The sequence below is a fragment of the Canis lupus genome, chromosome 21, assembly GCF_003254725.2.
Source record: "Canis lupus dingo isolate Sandy chromosome 21, ASM325472v2, whole genome shotgun sequence".
In the NCBI taxonomy this organism is placed as follows: Eukaryota; Metazoa; Chordata; class Mammalia; order Carnivora; family Canidae; genus Canis; species Canis lupus.
In genome coordinates this window covers 18,547,258-18,567,240 of record NC_064263.1, presented here as the reverse complement: position 1 = coordinate 18,567,240, position 19,983 = coordinate 18,547,258, and the positions used below count along the sequence as shown (strand labels likewise).

General features: G+C 36.6%; 1 protein-coding gene and 1 pseudogene across 1 annotated transcript in view; both read right to left on the bottom strand.

The window, feature by feature from the left end:
• Positions 1-19,983, bottom strand: part of TENM4 (teneurin transmembrane protein 4) — a 2,722,049-nt gene that overhangs the window by 1,882,717 nt on the left and 819,349 nt on the right. The window lies entirely within an intron of this gene.
• LOC112641938 (60S ribosomal protein L36a-like) lies at positions 18,093-18,539 on the bottom strand (annotated as a pseudogene).

Here is a 19,983-nt window from a genome sequence, read left to right as displayed (position 1 = left end):
TTATAATGGTGCTTCTGAATTGGCTTTCTGACATTGAATTGTAATCCAAATTTTGTAACTCTGTGGGAGAGAGGACTGTTTCTGATTCTTTCTTTTGAGGTGAGGTTTTCCTTCTAGTCATTTTGCTCAGTGCAGAGTGGCCAAAAACAAGTTGTACTGGTAAAAAGAGAAAAGAAAAAAAAGGGGGGGAGGGAAAGGGGGGGAAACAAACAGAAAACAAAAAACAAGGGGGAGTATCCTCTGTTTCTATATATTGTAAATCCCTCGACTTCCCCTGGAACTTTCCAGTGCTGCTTGGTCAATAACTTGTTTTTCCCGTCCTTCTAGTTGGTCTTCTGGGGGAGGGGGCTGCTGTGCTGATTCTCAGGTGTGTGCACCTGGGGGAACTGCCTAGCCCCCTGCCACGTGCACAGCTCAGTGGGTGCTGTTTATCCTGTGAGGCCCCTGCTTAGTCCCAGGTACAAGGTGACACCAGGAGGAACAACAGTGGCAGCTGCCAAGTCTCCAGCCCTGGAGTCAGCTCCTGCAGTAACTACTGCAGGTCTGTCTGCAGGGGTCTGGTTGCTCCGGAGGGGGGGGGCGCTGATCTGCGCTCTGGGCCTCGGCAGCAGGAGCATCCTTGCTGTCCTGTGCACTCCGGGCTTCTGCCTGTCCCGGGGGAAGTGCTGGATCCTGGGCTGTGTCCCTCGGCCCCTTGGGCTCCGGGACCTACGCGCTGGAATCGCGCTCTTGGGGCCGCGCAGCCCCCTCTGCGGAGCCGATGCCTGAGCCCCCTCCGAGCTGCTCCCCGCCTGCTGGGGCTCACGCTGCAGCCCCTTAGGGAGCTCGGCCCCGGGGCGTGGCGCGCTCTCCCCGGGGCGCAGATGTCTATTAGTTCACCCGGGAGCGTGAGGGCATCCCCGCCCTCCTGGCGTCCTGCCCGAGCTCCCTGCGAGCCCGAGATTGGTGAAGCTCCTGCTTCCCCGGGCCTGGGCTTTCCTGTCCTGCGGGCGCTCGCCCCGGGGCCTTAGCCTGGCTCCTCGGGGCCCCTCACCCTTGGATGCTTTTTTATTTATTTATTTATTTTTCCATCTTCCTACCTTGATAGAAGCGTAAACTCTTCTCACTGTTCTCTAAATTTCAGGCCGAATTCCTAGGTTTTCAGGATGATTTGAAAGTTATCTAGGTAACTTGGTGGGGACAGGTGACTTGGGGACCCTACTCTTCTGCAATCTGGCCGTCTCCCAAGCAAGTCATTTAATTTCTTTCACTATCACCATTCCTTTTTATACATAAGCTGCGGGAAAAACAGCAAGTTTAACTGGTTCTCAGGGTTGTTGAAAGGGGGCTATGACATGACCAATGAGAAAGTAATTTAGAAAGGTTAAGAGATATATGTTTGAATTATTTTGAAGAATATTATTGTTGCCCCAAAAGATTGTAAATGACTTGAGAATTAGTCCTGTGTTTTTCTCATGTTTCTTCCTTCTCTATCCCCCCTCCTTTATTTTAAAGACTCATTTATTTTTTCATGAGACACACAGACTGAGAGAGAAAGGCAGAGACATAGGCAGAGGGAGAAGCAGGCTCCTCAGAGGGAACTCTGATGTGGGATTCGATCCCTGGACCTAGGATTGCATCCTGAGCCGAAGCCAGGCTCCCAGCCACCAAGCCACCCAGGTGTCCCTTTGGACAGAGCACTCCACTAATGCCTGTAATAAAGCTTTACATATTTGGGGATCTTAATTTATGTGAAATTGAGTTGAATGACTACTTTTCTAAATCCTGTGCTTTAAATAACTGTTAACAAATAGGTGTAGGAGTAGCTTTTCCATGAGTTTCTTAGGATTATTTCCCAGTTATTAACTAAATTCCTTATTCTGTTTCTGAATTTCTGAACATACCAAATGTTCTTTTGCATTTTCCCAACATGAATAGTCAAAATCACTTTTTATTTGTTATGAAAACTGCCCCAAATAAATTGCTTGCTGTTGACTTTATATAAAATAAATGTGAGAGATATTGTTGGCGTATAAGAAAAATGTGAGAAATAACTATTATGTTACGTATAAAGCTCTTGGTATATAATGACAGATGTGCATAAAATACCCCACTGCTCCATTTCCTATCAATTCTCAGAAACTCAACTAAAAGCTACATTAGCACTTCAAGCCACTCATTTGGTGGGATCCACAAGGTCAAAAGCCAATACAAATAACAACAGGGAGGGATGCCTGCGTGGCTCAGCGGTTAAAGCACCTGCCTTCAGCTCCAGGCGTGGTCCTGGAGTCCCACATCGGTTCCTTGCATGGTGCCTGCTTCTCCCTCTGCCGGTGTTTCTGCCTCTCTCTCTGTGTGTCTCTCACAAATAAATAAATAAAATATTAAAAAAAAGAAAAAATAACAACAGAGAAAGGTGGTGTAAAAGCCAGAAAAAAGACAAACTTGCTTATTTTAACATTGTTTGTTAGCATGAAATATTGTGATAGGGTAAATACTTTTCAAGATTTTTTCTTTACTTATTTATTCATGAGAGACACAGAGAGAGAGGCAGAGACACAGGCAGAGGGAGAAGCAGGCCTCATGCGGGAGCCTGAAGTGGGACTCGATCCCAGGCCTCCAGGATCAGGCCCTGGGCTGAAGGCAGAGCTAAACCGCTGAGCCACCCGGGCTGCCCAGGACAAATACTTTTCAACATGGAATTCATATGAATGAATATATTCCTGAGCATGTGATTTTGTTATTTTCAAATGAATCAGTCAAGGTGACGGTAGTTTAGATAACATGAGGAATCAACTTTCTTTAGCTATTGTTTAACAACAGCTGGACCTTGCTGTGCACCTAACCCTTGTTTTTTCTTGTTTTGTTTCATTTTGTTTTGTTTCCTTTAAGCAAACTAAACAATTCCTTTATTTGTAATAATGCAAGTTCTCCCCAGCATCTCCTTTCTTTTAACCATTCATTAAATTAAATACAATCTTGGGTCTCTGCATGAGGTACAGTTCTTTTTTTTCATATGGTTTCTTTTCTTTTCTTTTCTTTTCTTTTCTTTTCTTTTCTTTTCTTTTCTTTTCTTTCTTTTCTTTTCTTTCTTTTTCTTTTCTTTTCTTTTTTCTTTTCTTTTCTTTCTTTCTTTCTTTCTTTCTTTCTTCTTTCTTTCTTTCTTTCTTTCTTTCTTTCTTTCTTTCCTTCTTTCTTCTTATTCTTATTCTTATTCTTCTTTTTTAGAATGCACATGAGCATTTTTTCCCCCTGGTATACTATATTGAGGGTAACTGTCCTTTACTGGAAAAAGGAACCTATATGTATTGGTTCTGTTTTTTGCTGGCATTTGACTTAATCTCTCTATATCTACTTTTCTAATTTGTAAATAGGTAATAATACCAACTTTGTATGGATTTTAGAAGGATGAAAATGAAGAGCCTGAATGTTACAGAGGCAAAGAGATGTCAGCGGAAATGCTTCTTCCATTTAATAGCTGCCTAGCTCCTGGGAAGCCCACTCATCACTGCACTGAGCCTCAGGTTCCTCATATTTAAAGTGAAAATAGCTGTACCCACATCACGGTTCAGAAGATTCATAGGATGACAAAGAAAGCACTTAAATGTTTTCTGAGAATATAAAATTATTTAAATGCTAGGTAATGGACAGCATTTAGAAAACATGAATTCAGTTTCTTCAATAAGGGCTATTTCTTATCTTTAGAGGTATTTGTTTAGGGGATGGAATGGAATTATATTTCCAACCCCAATGTTATCTACCGCACTAAAAATTTTCAGTTTCTAGATGCAACAGCTCTGATGCTATCTAAATAGAACTATCTTTAAAAAGTAGTACTTAAAAAAAATTCTTTAAAACTAATACACAGAAATTTCAAAGAAATGTAAAATTCAAAACAGTATTCTATTATCTCTATGGTCACTACCAGTTTTTGCAGTAGAGGAACCAATAACAATACAATCATTAAAGAAAGGAAAGAAGGAAGGAAGGAAGGAAAGAAGAAAGGAAGGAAAGAAGGCAGGCAAGAAGGAAAGAAGGAAGGAAAGAGAAGAAAAGAAAAAATGAGTATGCACAAGACAATAGAGAAACCCAGAGTTACAAATACGATATAAAGACATAAAATGAAAGTGATAAGTTGCTGGTAATATTGTCGTCTAACACATTCTAGGCTGACTCCTAAGGTTCATTGCCATAATGGTTAACTGCAGATTATAAAACATTTTGCCCAAAACTCATTTCCTGCAGACTCTCTCAAAACATCTATGAAGATCCTATCTATTGAGAGAAATTCTTTATATCACAGTTGTGAATGTGTAGGCCTAGGAGTTTTATGCCCACGATGAACAGATTTAATGTGTTAAGTGATCCTAGGCCATTCAATTTGCGACCCACACAGAGGTTTGAAAAGTAACCGGGTACAAAATTGCTAAATACACTTCAATTTAGATTAACTAAGAGCTTGTAAAAAGAAAAATGGCGAAAAAAATTACATAATTAGTACAGCTCTCCTAAGGAGAGATATAATTATAGTAATCATAAATCATTTTTCTCTCATAACTATAAATAGGAAACGAAGGGAAACTGACAGACCCTCTTCACCAGTTTTCTTTCTGGTGAGAAAATATTTTTTGACATGGATAACTGTCACACATGATTGTCAGTTGGGGGAAAATGGGGAAAGAAAAATCATTTTGTTTTAATTTCTGAAAAAATTTTTTTCAGTAATTGTCATGAATGTTCTTTGATAAGCATGAACTTTTCACACTTCTGATAGTTCCGAGGCTGCCTTTGAAGACAGGAAAATGAAAGGGAAAAAATAGCTTTGTGCTTCTGAGTAATCTTTATTCTAAGCCTAAACATGAGGTGTCATATGGACAGTCTTTGACAAAGTCACGCTTTCTTATTTTTTTTTTTCTCCTGTACTGTGGGGTTCTGGAAAGAGAAAAAAAAAATGGTACAACTAGTTTTACTTCATGCTGACCCATTTTTCAATTCTGTAGTAAAAAAAAGGACATATTAAAACATTTACTTAGTCTATAATATGTTTGTCTATAGATGCAGTTATTTTAAAAAAGGAAGATGCTTCTTATTTGGGAAAACTTGGGGTTTCAAAACAGATCTACAAAATTTTATTTTTTGACCTTTTTTTCTTCCAAATACCATCAGGTTGCTTATACTGATACTATAATTCAGATAACTTCAGAGAGATCTGGGCCTTCTTTTTCACAGCCTTGACAACATAACCAAAAAAAGTGGCAAAAAAGGAATATAATTTGAAATGGCAGATCTTTCTAAAACAGCAATATTTGAAATATAGTGTACTAAAGCTGATAGGAAGATTCTTTTTATTTTAGTGTTTTGCTTTCACTTGTGTTTTTGCTTTAATGTCAACAAAATTTAAGAGAAGAATGAGAGAACCTCCTTTGACATGCAAAATGGCTTTGACTATGAGAGACTGAGAGACTTTTTTTTTTTTCCTAAATTCTTTTAATATATCCAAGATAAAACCATTAAATTACTCTGGAAATCCAGCCTCTAAATTATTATAGAAAATATACCACTTTGGCTCATGGTAGCAAAGCTGAACATATTAGCGTTTTGATGCTAGAAAGTGAATATGGCACAGAGAAAGTAAAATATAAATCCACACTTTTTCTAGCTAGCAGGAAGGAGTCTAGGCTGAGTGTAAAAAACAAGACAGTCTCATCTCCTTGTCTTGAATTGCCCCTTTGGGCTTTTGACTGGCCTAGGTAGACTATCAAGGATAGATCCAGGCTCTACTCCCACTATCTATATGGAATCTGGACAGTCATGTCTTGCCTACCCCCTGTCCACCAACCCAGGTGCAATCACATTAACTGGGCTGCACAGGTGATCAGGGAAACTGGAGCCCTAATATTTACCTTTCCTGAGCCTCCCTCAGGGAGTTTTGCTGATATGAGGACTACAGGCCCAACCTGAGGCCAGTGTGGCGCAGTATAATAAACCCTTTTCAATTCCATATACCTCCCCATGGTGTAATTCTGTGTCCACACTTAACTGATTACCAAAACAAACAAACAAAAAACAATCATTTTAAGTAACATAATTACTCCTTAAAACACAGAATGCTTCAGCTGGATCCAATAGAGAAGAAGCTCTACATTATAAATTATTCAGTTGCCCAGCTCCAAGGTGAGTGATGAGTGTCCTAATCCTGCAATTGCAGGCCACCCAGGATACTTCAGCTTTGTGCCTGGTGGCAAAGACTCTAGTACTCCAAGGGCAGTTTTTAATAGAAGCATTGCACATGTGGGTCACAGTTTGGTCTACCAAAGAAGAAACCAGACAATGAAGTACACCTGCCTGGGTTTCAGTGGTAAAGGCCAGCCAGAAAGGCATGGACCATGGTCATCTGGCCAGCGACTAGCAGGCCCTGCACCTAGGTGCCCTGAGGCTCCCTTCTGCTATGATTTCACATGAGTACCCCCATTTTGCCCTCAAGTTCCTTATGCCTTCCCCAGTTTTCTTTTTTCCAGATAGAAATGGACACAGTTCCAAGTGATGACCAATGGTGGTATTTTCTAGAAAACCTGCTGCTTTTCCTGATACAAGAGTCATATGACTACCATTCCATTTCATCCCCATGCCCATTTTTCCTTTTGAGAGTCTGCCAACCATCCTGTCACCATGAGACCAGGGCCAAAAGAAATTCAGAAGTACATTATTTGGAGGACTTAACGGCCAAATGTGTCAACCTTTTAACATTTATTTTTAATTGAAGTATAGTTCACAAACAATACTGTATTAGTTTCATGTGTATTACATAGTGATTCGACAGTTATATACACTATGAAATGCTCATCACCGTAAGTGTAGTTACCATCTGTCACCATACAAAGTTATTATAGTATTATTGACAATATTCTCTCTGATGTAATTTTTGATCCCATGACCTATTTACTTTATAACTGGAAATTTGTACCTCTTAATCACCTTCACATCTATTTCACCTTTCAACTAAATCCTTGCTTAATATTTAATTTTGTGATAACTGTACATTTGAATCTGAAGATTTCCTAAGCTAAATCTATGGTTGTTGTCTTAGGGAGAAGAACATGGGAAAGGGAAAAATTTGAGAGACTTGCCATTTCTTTTCCATTAGAATCCTTTATAATGACTCCAAATATCATTTTAAAATTTATATTAGGTGAATTTCAATCAGAATTAAAATCTCTTATTTATATCTCTTGTTTGTATCTATCTATTTATTTATTTATTTATTTATTTATTTATTTTTTATTTTATTTTATTTTATTTTATTTTATTTTATTTTATTTTATTTTATTTTATTTTATTTTATTTTATTTTATTTTATTTTATTTTATTTTTCCTAACTAAATATTTGGTAGGGGCTTACAGGGAAAATCAGATCAGATATCATATAAGTTTCCAAATGCTGTTGTAGCAATTTGCCACAAACTGGTGACTTAAAACACTACAAATTTATTATTTTACAGTTCTAGAGGCCAGAATCTAAAATGGGTCTCACAGGGCTAAAATCAAGCTGTCAGAAATACTATGTTCCTTCTGGAAGTTCTAGAGAGAATGTTTCCTTCTTTTCCAGTTTCTTGGAAACATCTGCATTTCCCTTTTTCTTTTTTTATTGTTTTTGTGATATTATGTATTTATTTTTAAATTGAAGTATAGTTGACACACAATGTTACATTAGTTTTGTGTGTACAACATAGTGATTTGACAAGTCTATATACTGTTCTCACCACAAGCATACTTACCATCTGTCACTATACAATGCAATGACAGTACCATTGACTATATTTCTTATGCTGTACCTTTCATTCCTGGGAATTACTCATTCCATTTCTTGTTCCAGTTCTATGAAAAATGCTGCTGGCATTCTGATAGGGATTGCACTAAATCTGTAGATTGCTTTGGATACTATGAACATTCTAACAATATCCATTGTTCCTATTCAAGAGCTTAGAATGTCTTTCCATTTCATTTTGTCATCTTCAATTTCTTTATTAGTGTTTTATTGTCTTTAGAGTACAGGTTTTTTATCTCCTTGGTTAAGTTTATTCCAAGGTGTTTTTTTTTTTCTTTTTGGTACAATTATAAATGGAATTGTTTTCTTTCTTTTTTCTTTTATTTCAAGTTTTTATTTAAATTCTAGTTAGTTAACATATAGTGTAATATTTGTTCAGGAGTAGAATTTAGTGATTCATCACTTACGTATAACACCCAGTGTTCATCACAACAATGGCCCTCCTTACTACCCATCATTCACTTAACCCATCTCCGTACCCACCTCCCAAGTCCAGCAACCCTCAGTTTGTTCTTTACAGTAAGAGTCTCTTATGGTTTGCTTCCTTCTTTGTTTCCCTTCCCCTATGTCCATCTTCTTCACTTTGTTTCTTAAATTCCACATATGAGTGAAATCATATGGCATTTGTCTTTCTCTGGCTGACTTATTTTGCATAGCATAATATACTCTAGCTCCATCCACATCATTGTAAATGGAACTGTTTTCTTATTTTATCTTTCTGTTACGTGGTTATTAGTGTACAGAAACACAACCAATTCCTGCATATTAGTTTTATATCCTGCAACTTTACTGAATTCATTAGCTCAGTTCGTGTATCCTTTGAATTCACTAATTCCCTGGTTTCCTTATATTATTTGAGCTCTACTGGGACTTGTTTAATTGGGACCTTGAAAACTTTGATATTAGTTCAGTCACATGTCTAGTGACATTCTTAGTGACCAAAAAATTGATGATACAGAACCACAACACACCTGCCTACCTGTATACCTAACTTTAATCTGCAGAGTGGCAAAATCATATCTGTTTTTAACCACTAGGAAAAGGCTCTCCACATTTTTTAATACCTCCATGATTTGTGTTCGTGTTATCTTCCTCTCTTTAGCCCCTGTGCTTTGGGCCACTGTGTTACTCTCACAGTTTACTTTTCTCTCCCTTGATAGAAGGTTGTGTGTTGGCCATAAGAACTGCAAGAAAGAAAGTTCAGTGAGAGATCAAAGGAAGGAAATTATATTCTGTTTAGGGGATTAGGCATAGCTTTATGAATTAGGAGTATAAGAAGGAGCCTGAAAACTAAATATTTTGCATCCCCACAGGGATCCCTTTTTCATACTAACTTAGATAAAGGGCAGTATATTGTAGTGATCATGAGAGTGAACTCTGGACCCAGACCACCTGGGACCAAATCCTGGGTAAATTACATCATCTTTCCCTGTTTCATTTTCTTCATCCATAAAATGAGGATAATAGTAGCACCTATTTTATAGACTTATTTGGGGGAGTGTGAATTTTTTTTTTAAGATTTTATTTATTTATTCATGAGAAACACAGTGGGAGAGAGAGAGGGAGAGGCAAAGACACAGACAGAGGGAGAAGCAGGCTCCATGCAGGGAGCCCGATGTGGGACTCGATCCTGGGTTTCCAGGATCAGGCCCTGGCCAAAGGCAGGTACTAAACTGCTGAGCCACTCAAGGATCCTGGGAGTGTGAATTAATACACGCAAAGTAGTAGAATAGTGCCCATAATTAGACTTGTGAAGATGTTTAGCCATTCTTCTTGTGGCTCTTCAGACATAATGCTTGGTATTATTTCCTGGAAATAAATTTTGCTTCCATCTCAGTGGATGAGAATTCCAACCATTAACTGAACTGCCTCTGGTCATTATGAATAGATGGCTGTCAAATATCACCTCCCTCTGAGATTATACAGGGAAGTCCTTAACTGGAGAAGAGAAGATTTGAAATAAAAAAATTTGGATTTGGAACTATGCGGAATACCATTCCGTTTTGTTTGTTTGTTTTGTTTTGTTTTTAAACCATGAGTAATTAACCTCTCTTTAAGTTTATGGCTTATTGGATGTTTTGACTATGAAAAGACATCTTGTATAATGTATGTATATAACATCGTGCTTAAAACAAGTCATCTATTAATCATTATCACCATAAGCACCACTCTGATATAACTGTCAATATAAGCAGCAATAATAATTGGCACATTCTGATCTCACAGGATTCCAGATATATGAGATAACAACAAATATAAAAGTTCAGCACAAAGGATGTAGGAATTTAAAAAAAAAAAAAGAATAAAACTGGTAAAAAAGACCAATGACATTTATTGACCTAACTTGATAAGTCTAATTTGGCTAGTCATCTGATCAGAGAAATATGTCAAATAAACCCTAGTACTTCTTTAAGTGTGAAGTGAAAAACAGAATTTATACTTTAGGAAAATAAACTTATGAGTAAATCAAAGGATGGTATTTGAAGAGGAGGCAAGGGAATCAGATGTAGACATCAGTCAGAAGCTATTAGAGAAAACAGACAACACGTAACTAGATCCTTCACTGGGTACATGGCTGTGAAGAAGGGAAGCAAGGAGATATATTCATTCCCATGTGAAAAATATTGCAGGTTAAAAATGACCTGAGCTAGGAATAAATATCTGTGCCACTAAGAAAGAAAAAGCAAGCATTAGTGGATTTCTGAGTAGCAGAATCACTATTCTATTTATTTTTTATTACTAGAAAAATAGAAACAGGATAGTTAAATTGAGGAGTTATTTTGAATAGATAGATTATAAATGATGTTTCCGTGCATAAATTAAACATAGACTTTAAATCTACCATTTGTTGGTTGGGTAATAAGTTGCTTAAAATCTTCTCGTTTCAGATTCTTTGGATGTCAAGTGGGAATGATAACAACTACCTTTCCAGGTAATTGTAGAAACTAAATTAAAGGGGAGGCGGAAATCACAACATATTTAGGAATAGCACCTACTACAGAACTTGAAACAAAGTAGAAGGGCAATAAAGAGTAATCATTTTAATTTCATTACTGTCATCATAATTATTATACAGATTGAATGTAAAGAGTATCCAACCACAGATATTGAGCATAGATAGTGGTAGCATGGGTTTTGGGAAATCAGCAGACAAATTCAGACTATGGTTGTAGATCTGTAAACTATGGTGTACTGACTCAGTAGCTATTACTCTGCCATGAAGGAAGTATGGCACAGTAGTTTCAAACCCAGGTTCTGGAATCAGACTCCTAGGTTAAAATATGGTATTTCTATTTATTAATTCGACTTTGGACAAGTTACACAATCTCTCTGCTTCTGTTTCTTCATCAGATAAATGTAATTAATGACAGAACCTCATAGGCTTACTGCATGAATTAAGTGAAATTATATATGTGAAACACTTAGAATTATATCTGATCCTCAATAAATGCCCAATATGGCTTATTTTCATTACCTAATTGTCAAAGGTTTATTGTTTACAAAAGTAGTTGAGAGAGAAAATCTGATAAAGAACAACCTTTACCAGGACACCCAAGTAGCTCAGTGGTCAAGCATCTCACTCTTAATTTCAGCGCCAGTCATGAACTCAGGGTCATGAGATCAAGCCCTATGTTGTGTCCATTTATTCACTTGATTGCCTGACCATCTTACTCAAATCACTGCAAAAGTTTAAGTTCTTAAATGTGTGGACCGTTGTTATTCATTGTTCTACTTCTAGTGTCTGAACAGTACCTGAGACATAAGGGGGCACTCAGGGCATATTTACAGAATGAATTATGAGCCCTCAAATACACAATAGACATGTCACAGAATAAAATTTTATCTCAATCACTTACTATATGGGTTACCGTGGGTCTCATTTTCTTGATATGTATAATGGGCATTCCAATACCTATTTTGTAGAGCTGTCTTGAGGATCAGAAATTATGTAGGCAAAGTGTCTAGCATAGTAGCTGATTTATAGTAAGCTCTTGATAATATATATATGTATATATATATATATATCATTATTATTACTATCACCAATATTATTTTTTCCTTTAGATTTTGGAGGATATTCATAAAAAGCCCAGTATCACTAAATTTTTAAAAATCAATCAGTAAATGAGAGGATGAATTAAAGAGAGAGAGGTGTCACTCAGAAAGGACAGTAATTCTGTAGGTAATTTTCGACAAGGTAACTGTTGTAATCCTGGAAATAGTTTTGATCTATTGACTTATTAAAAAAAAACTTCAAGACTAATAGAGACATTTGATTCAGATAGTTTGATGGTATTTGTAGATTGCTGATGGCCATTGTTATAAACATGAAAGAGCATTCATATCTCCTCAAAATCTAGAAATGATACTTGCCATAATACAATATTTAGTGAAAGGACACACAGTAAAGGAGACTGGGAAAAATAGTAAATTAATCTGGCATAATAAATGGTTATTAAAGGTGATGGTTGACGGTTTCTTAAAATTTTTAACTAAACATGAAGTATATAAATGTCATTATGAAGAAAAGTATGGAGAATCAATCTTTCTATTCACTAAAGAAGCTGTAATAATATTAAATACATGTTACATTTACTGAAATGAAAAGCGTCTACAGCATTTTAACATGTATGAACATGATATATCAACAAAAGTCTTATTTTCTTTATATTAATTTGATTCTGTGCTTTAATTGATTTGAAAGCGCCTACCTTGGAGAGAGAGGAGGCAGACAAATTTCAGTCTTCAAAATAAAAACTAGACAGATTTTCCTCAATTTAAGTAAAATCAATATGTGAAAAAATATTAATTTACTGGATATATATATATATATTTGACGGGTTTCTAAGGAAACTTGCATTTACAACATGACTCACCACCATATTTCTGTTCATTAATAATTTGATTCTAAAACACAGAGTTCAAATCAAGATAGGTGTTACTCTTACTTTATTCAATATTGGTAGGAAACTAATTCAATGATTGTATTCAGGTTTTTTTTTTTTTTTTCTTTTTAATTTAAATTCAATTTGCTGGGATACCTGGGTGACTCAGCAGTTGAGCATCTGCCTTTGGGTCAGGGTGTGAACCCCAGGTCCGGGGATCAAGTCCCACATCAGGCTCCCTGCAAGAAGCCTGCTTCTCCCTTTGTTTATGTCTCTGCCTCTCTCTCTGTATCTCTCATGAATAAATAAATAAAATCTCTAAACGAATTCAGTTTGCCAGCATATAGTATAACACCCAGTGTTCATCACAGCATGTTCCCTCCTTAATGCCCGTCACCCAGTTACACTATCCCCCACTCACCTCCTCAACTACAACCCTTTGTTTGTTTCCCAGAGTTAGGAGTATCTCATGGTTTGTCTTCCTCTCTAACTTTTCCCCACTCAGTTCCCCCCGCCTTCCCTTATTGTCTCCCTTTTACTATTTTTTATATTCCATATGTGAGTCAAACCATATGATAATTGTCTTTCTCTGATTGACTTTTTTCACTCAACATCCAGTTTCATCCATATCAATTGTATTCAATTTTAAGAGTCATAACTAAAGGGGATTCTATGTTATTAAAAAGGGTCACTGATAATCTGGAAAGCATTCAGAGGAAGGCAAGGAACAAATAGGTAATAAAAACCTTGAAACCATGTCATAAGAGATATTTAACATAGATTTAAAAACTCAAATATAATGAAGGTTATTGGAATTGGGAGTATGCTGTTTGAATGACTATCCTATAAAAGAAATTATATGTAATGCATGCAGTTTTATAGGACAAGTTTATGATGGTGGGCAGAAACTACTCGGCATATATATATATATATATATATATATATATATATATATATATCCAGTTATATATATATAAACATATGGACAGATATCACAGAAATTAGGCCCATATACATTTGAAGGGGCACCCATGTGAGGTCTTATACTAGTAGCAAGTGACCATCGTGTCAAGTTTGTTATGGGCAATAGGTTGTGAGAATATGACAGAGAAGGTCATCTACCATTACTACTATAGTCCTTTCTAATATTAAATTAGTGATTAGTCAGTTCATGAAAAAACATAGAGTAAAATTCCATAAACAACAAACCGATTCTCTGGTTCTCGTTGTCGGTAGAGGCTAAAGAAATATTCATGGCAGTTTTGAGAGTGGAGTCCAGAAAGGTCTAGAGCACTGGCAGTCTTGTTAGAGTGATTACAAAATCTCTGCAGATGACACTTATGAAGGACATATAAGACATGACCCATTTTCTAAAATTAAAATCAGCAACTCTTTCTACTCATGTCTTTTAAGATCTGAAAAGCCAAGTATCTCACATAAAGCAAGATCTATCAAATCTTCTTGGAATAAGACAACACAAACAGGTGAATGGATATTTGAATGGCTGGATGGTGGAAATAAACAATTAGCAAAGGAGAAAACAAACCACACTGGACAAGGAAGCATTTTAAGTCATGTTCAGAAAAAAAGAAGGAATAGAAATTTAGTTTGCAAAACAGATATTTTAAGCACTTCTGAAACAATGACCTCGATCTTAATTGGCAGTTAAGATGACAAGAGAATTCTTTGTACCTATAAGAAGATAAGAAAAAAAAAAAAAAAACAACTAGAGAAAGCAAAACTAAATAAATACATAAAATAATTCACATTTAGTGGACATGGGGAAAATAAATTTTAATGTCAGAATTAACGACAAAAGTTTGGGTTATAAAATGCCTTGCAAATGTCTGTTTTCTTGGTAAATTCATATTATTTATCTATATTGTCACCATTATCAGCAAATAAGTTAGGTGGGTACTGATTTTGCTCTCATAGCACCTTGTGTTTACCTCTGTCATACCTTATTTCACACTAGAACAATTAACTTGTTTCCTTTTTATTTATTTATTTATTTATTTATTTTAATTAACTTGTTTCTTATCTCTCTAATTCACTAGACTGGAAAAATCTTTTTGGATTAAAAGTGTTTTCTTTGTCTCTGAATCTCTGATCCCAAGCACTATTTCTGTAACATAGACAATACTTAATAGATTCGTGGTCAAATCCCCAAATTCTCCCTATGTCACTACTCAGATCCTTGAAATTACACCCAAAAAAGGCATGCTTCATATTTTAGTTGCTATCCATGGATATCATTATCTGGGAAAAAAAAAAAGTGCAAATTCCTCTGGTAATATGCACAAACTATTTTCCATTGTAATAATAGCCGTTGTTCACTGAATGTCTACTATGGGCCCAGGTAGTCTCTCTATATATTACATTGAATTCTCACAAAAAAATGATCGAAGTATGTGGCTATTAGAAGATTAAGAAAAAAATGGAGATGCTAAGAAATTAAGTAACTTGTGTAGTTACCCATCTGTAAGTGGGAATTGAAGTCAATTTTTTCTGACTTTAAAGATATGAGTGTCCAAATGAGCCACAATTTAAAAAATATTTTAATATTTTGTTTCAAAATAATGCAAAAGTACAAAAAAGTTGTAAGTACAGTACACAGAAAAGTTGTAAGTACAATACGCAGTCCCCTAACATAAAACCAGTTTCAACTGTTAACATTTTATTGACTTTTTCCTGTTTTCTCTTCTCTTTCCTTCCCTTCTCTTCCTTTTTATTCTCTCTCCCTCTGTGTGTGCATGTGTGTGTGTGTATGTATGTGGTGGGTGTGTGTATTATATACCCATTATTATGAGTCTTTTCCTCAACCACTTGAGAATAAGCTACCAAAGACTTTCTAGTGGCTGCCAATTCCACCTAGAATAAAATAAAATTATCATCCTTATTAGGGCAATAACATTCTACAAGAATGGCCACAAAGTGCTACTCTAATAGTTGTTCCCTTTGTTAAATCCACTCCAGCTACAGTGGCATCCCTGCTGTTCTTCCCACCTCAGGGCCATCGTAATTGCTGTTCTGCCTGCTTGGAATATTTCTCCCTTAATTTTCATGGGGCTTACTCTTGCATTTCATTCTAGTTTCTTGCTTCACCACCTATATTAGAGTTCTCCAAAGAAACAAAACCAATCTCTCTCTCCCTGTCTGTTACTGTCTATGTGTATGTGTGTGTAATGGATATATATACATATGTATATATGCACATGTGTGTGATAATGTGTATATTATATATATGAAGATATATATCCATATATATATTTATATACATATATGGAGAGAGAATCTGATTTATTATAAGAATTGATTCATGCAATTGTAGAGACTGCAAAGTTCCAAGGTCTTCAGTGAGAAAGCTGAAGACCCAGGAGAGCTAAATATAGTTCCAGACTGAGTCTGAAGGTCTGAGAAGCAGAAGAGCTGATGATGCTTAAATCTGAGACTAGAAGCAAGAGAAAACTGATATTTCAGCTTGAAGGCCAGCAGAAAGAGTGGATTCTCCTTTACTCCACCATTTTTGTTTTATTGAAGCCTCCAATGGATTGGATGAGGCCCACCCACATGGTGGAAGGCACTCTCCTTTATTCAGCCTAACAATTCAAATTCTCACTCAAAACTACACTCATAGACACATCCAGATTTGTTTAACTCAATATCTGGGCATCCCATGACCAACTTGAGTTGGTACATAAAACTAACATCACAGAACTTTATTTAAAATAGCAGCCACTGTTTTTCATATATATATATATATATATATATATATATGGAGAGGGGCAGAAGTAGAGGGAGAGAGAATTTTAAGCAGGGTTCCAGAATCCAACAGCAGGCTCTGTCTCACAACTCTGAGATCATGACCTTAGCCAAAACCAAGAGTTGAACATTTAACTGACTGAGCCTCCCAGGCACCCCTCAGTTTCCCCATTTCTTTTTTTTTTTTTTAAGATTTATTTATTTATTTATTCATGATAGACAGAGAGAGAGAGAGAGAGGCAGAGACACAGGAGGAGGGAGAAGCAGGCTCCATGCCGGGAGCCCAACGTGGGACTCGATCCCGGGACTCCAGGATCGTGCCCTGGGCCAAAGGTAGGCGCTAAACCACTGAGTCACCCAGGGATCCCAGTTTCCCCATTTCTTAAAAAAAGGACCTATCACCAACTTAACAGGTTTATTATGACAATAAAATGAGAGATTGTATGCAAAGTATACAAAACACACAGTAAATACTGTACAATTACTTTTGTCCCATCTTTTCCTCCAGGACACAATAGAATGACAAAAGTACTAGAAGTTACTAGACAGAAAACCTAAATAAAAATTGGACATGGATTTTTAGTTGCAATGGTCTCAAGAATTTTTAACCCCTATGTAAAATAGATAAGGACATGATAAGAGTAAAAGGTAAACACATTTCCTCTGCTGCATCCCCACCAGTTCCCTCCAACCCTTTGCATTGCTTATCTAGTTAATAAGAGCAGTATTGCTCAAACTAGAAATCTAAAAGGTATTGATTTCTCAGTCTTCTTTATCACTCAGATTGTTGGTCAATAAGTCTTGCCTATTTTATCCCAGAAATGTCTCTGTAATCACCCCCTCTTTCAGAACCCACATTTCTTCGTCCTCAGCTCAGCATTTCAGCACTTCTTATTTATTAGCTTGGCCTTCCTCCTAATCTTTACTCCTCCAATCTTAACTCCTCCAATCCAACTGCTTTAAAACTATCAATGTTGTTGAAACTCTTCTTATGTTTCTCCCTAGAGTAATGGATTCCTGTTGACTAGAGGATAAATTAAAACAAAAACACAAAAAGTAAACTTTAACCACATCTTTAAGATCTAGTCCTAACCTACCTATGTAGTCACATGTCCTCTCGCCCCTCTCTAAGTCCCATATACTATATTACTGTCACAACTGATTGCTCTGAATCTGCCCTTATCTACTCTTCACCTCCATCTTTGCATGTATTTCTCCCAAACCATCCAGGCCAAAGTAGCCCTTCAGACATTCTATCACATTACTCCGTTTTACTTCCTTCATAGGTATCTCCAACTCATATTTTCTTGCTTATTTGTTTATGTAGTATCCCCTTCTGCCAGAATGCCAATCCCAGAACAGTGGACCCTATCTTTTTCAGTCATACAGTCCTGGTACCTACAAAATTACCCATTCAATAAATGAGTGAATGCTCCCCCTCCCCCTGGCAAGTTACCTTTATGTCCTCTACTGTTAGTCAACTAATATTCATTTTTATTTTTTTAAGCAAAAATTGCCCCACAAGGGGAATTTTATTGATGGTACTAGTTTATTTCCCTCTTAAAAGACCAAGTGAAGCCAAATGAACTGAACATAACCTCAAGATTTTGTTGTCTTCATCTTATAACAAAATATGAACCTTAGAACTGGATACCTTGGCCCTTTCTCTTCTTATCCCCTCCCAGTTCACAATGCTTGCCTCTCTTAATAGCCAAGCCATTTTCTCTCAGATTTGTAGTTGTTCTCAACACATTCAAGCCTCCTCACAATCTTCCCTTTAGCTTTAGTCTTTTTCCGGAAAATTGGCTTAGTCAGCCCACCACAGCCAGTCTGCTTCCTGTCATAATGCCACTTCCCTGGGAAAAAAAGAGAATCTTTGCCTTTCTTGTACTGCATCACTTTGTGGGGTTAAGGCTTGCCACACTTCCTGCAGAAAGTCTGGCAGGTTTTATGAATGTTCACTATGTTTGTGAGAGCACCATCAGCACAGAAAGCCTAACACTCATTTTTAATTACCCTTATTACAGACTATTCTTATAGACTATTGAAGGATGCGATAGAGATTACTGATGCTCACCAATATTCATATCCTCGTCTTCCTGTCCACATAGCTAGATTGTATTTCTTGGCTACCCTCGCATCTAGATATAATCATGTGAGGACATTCTGGCCAATGTAATATGAACAGAAGTGATATTGACCACTTCTAGTCCTGTCTTAACATAGACAAACTCCTTAAACAAAATCTTATTCTTCAGGTCTTACTCTTCAGTCAGTGGGTGAATGGAGATGAGTCTAAGGATCTACATAAGAGTGAAGTCACAAAATGGAAGAGGGCTGGGCACTTAAAGGCCTGATTAGAGCCTTTTACCCCATCCAACAACTACATTGACTATGATTTGACACATAAATTTTTATTTCATTCGGTCTTGGGGTTAGAAGAGTAATTTGTAATAGCAGTTAGTTTCTGTTGACTAACACAAATAGTTTAGTGAGAATATGTGATCCTGCCGTCCTCAACTAGACTATGAACTTCTTAAGGGCAAAAGTCATGACTAATTCAATTTTACATGTCAACTCCAAAGACAATCACATATGCTGACAAAGGATGGATAATTGTAATATTTATCTTTTTTTCCAAATTCTCCGTAAAACATACTTCCTCTCAAATGGCACCAAAAGTCCCCTATCTCGTGACAGTTCTTCCTTAAGCATAGTGAAATAAAAATGAGATTTCTAGTATCTGTGTGATATAATGAAGAAAAGGCCAGAGAGACCCACTTTCAAAGACCTGTTTCCCACTTACTAACTTTGAGACCTAGGGTGAGTTATTTTACCTCTGTAAGTCTCATTTTCTTCATCTGTAGATGCAGATAATAATTACTATGAAAATAGAGATAATGTGCATAGATCATGTAACAGTGCATGGCAAATGTGCTATTCACAAAAATGATACTGGTAATAATTATTTTCATAGTTACAAGGCAAAAATGTATACTTCTACATGGAAACTGTGGAAGAGAGCAGAGTAGTATTCTTTAGTAGAATATTTGGGGAGATAGCACTCATAAAATTTATTTCATGGAAGGAAAGTTGTACCATCTCTCTGAGGTTTTGGTCATGGTCTAATGCTTGTGGGGACTTAAGCAGCATATGCTTTTGTAGAAGAAAGTTGATGGTAGCTCAAAAGTAGTGCAGGCACCCTAGGGCTTTACGAAGAGCTTAGGCCATTTGTAAGCAGCAGTGACTGACCCAGCCACTGAGAATATGACAGACAGAAAACCAGAGATTTGAAGATTATAAAAACTGAGCGATAACAACAGGAATTCCCTAGTCATTCTTCAAAATTCTGTGGTATTGCATCTATTATTAGTAAGTGGATATTTCTTAGAAAAATAACAGCAAATCCAGCTATTGGTAGTGGGATTTCAAACTGGTTTTCTCCAGAGAGATTTATTCAGAATAAGCCTTTGAATCATTTAAAAGCAAACCGGACAAATCCTCATGTATTCTTCCCCCAGGAAATGACCC